Genomic DNA, 1,419 nt, shown 5'->3' with positions numbered 1-1,419 from the left:
ATGCGGATCGTCAGCGTGTTGCTGCGAAGGAGGGAGAGCGAGAGCGAACGAGTGAGTAATGAGCGGGCGTACGGGTTGATGAGTTAGTGGGAAGTGAATGAGACATCGAAAAAAAGTGAGCAGTGGAATGAATGGGTATAAAATCTTTCCTGAGTTGGTGAATGGGTTAGTGCACAAAATAATAAATGAGTGGATGGATGGGCCGAGTGAGTGCGTGGATGGACGAGTGAGGGGATGCTCGTCCCCAGCGAGGGTAGTGGTAACGTCGTTCTCGGAAAAAGGCCGCAGCTGCCGACACGCGACCCTCGCCCGGCTCATAAAGCCAACGGAGGAGAGGGGGCGGGGGGGGGGGGTGAAAGGGGGAGGGGAATGGGAGAAGGGAGGGGGCGAAAGGGGGAGGGGATGCGGGAGATTGGGGAGGGGGAAGTTGCGGATATGACTTGGACCAGCTAATCAAATAAAACGCTGCGGCACTGGCGGCTGGCACTCGAGGCCAGGAGTTCGGCCGAGGACCCGCCTGCGTCGCATCGAAATCCCCGGCGACGGCGGAGGGACGGCGGCCGTAGGCGAAGAATCCCGTAGGCGTATCGCGTGTCGCCTCCGTATTTAGACAGCCTCGGCGAGACTTTTTCCCCGGGGCGCGCACTTGGCATTACAAAGTCAATGGCACGCAAAACATGGCGGTGATTTTTGTGCATGATCCCTGTAATCTGACCTCCGCCCGACCTGCTGCGCCCAAAAGCACGGTCAAGGCGTCCGACCTTGTCCAGTGTATCATTTACAACCTTCCTCCGCGCAAATACACGCGCAGATGTTTATAAACAAATATGTTAATACAGTCACCCCGCCGTAAAAAAAAAAGCGCGTGCCAAAAAAAGAGACTCGAACCCGGCAGTGCATTATGAGTAAACAGCTGAGCGCCGCAGCCCGACCTCGACGTCACCCACTAAACCCGTGTTTGAGATTACACAATCACTGGATTTACGGTGCCGCTCCGAACCCGCCCACACGCACGCGATAACGACGAGTAATGCAGAGTAATAACTCCCCCCCCCCTCTCGAAGGCACCAAGGGACCAGAACACTTGACTGCCGGAGCAAACGCCACCACAACGCGACGCGGATAAACGAACCCTCCGGCAGCGCAAGGTTAAGCCGGGAGGAAATAGCCGCTCGACAACCGAAGCGCAACGGGAAATAGCGACTGGACAATGACACGAAATGAATGAGCGGTAATATATGCATAACGGCCGTCCTAGCAGTGAACACGACCGCCGCCGAACGAGAGAACAAGATAAAAACGCGAATAAGGAGAGAGAGAGAGACAAGAAGGAAGAGAACATGGCGATAAGGTTGCGGAGTGGACAATACATCAGTGTTGAGTTAAGGGTGTTGTCCCGTCTTACCTTGGTCGCGTGGG

The 1,419-nt window shown here is 55.7% G+C and overlaps 1 protein-coding gene across 1 annotated transcript in view; it reads right to left on the bottom strand.

Annotated features, from left to right (window-relative positions):
* Positions 1–1,419, bottom strand: part of LOC119588924 (ETS domain-containing protein Elk-4-like) — a gene marked incomplete at its 5' end in the record, with an annotated part of 45,690 nt that overhangs the window by 18,977 nt on the left and 25,294 nt on the right.

Source organism: Penaeus monodon, chromosome 24 (assembly GCF_015228065.2).
Source record: "Penaeus monodon isolate SGIC_2016 chromosome 24, NSTDA_Pmon_1, whole genome shotgun sequence".
NCBI lineage: Eukaryota > Metazoa > Arthropoda > Malacostraca > Decapoda > Penaeidae > Penaeus > Penaeus monodon.
This window is presented reverse-complemented; position numbering and strand designations above follow the sequence as displayed.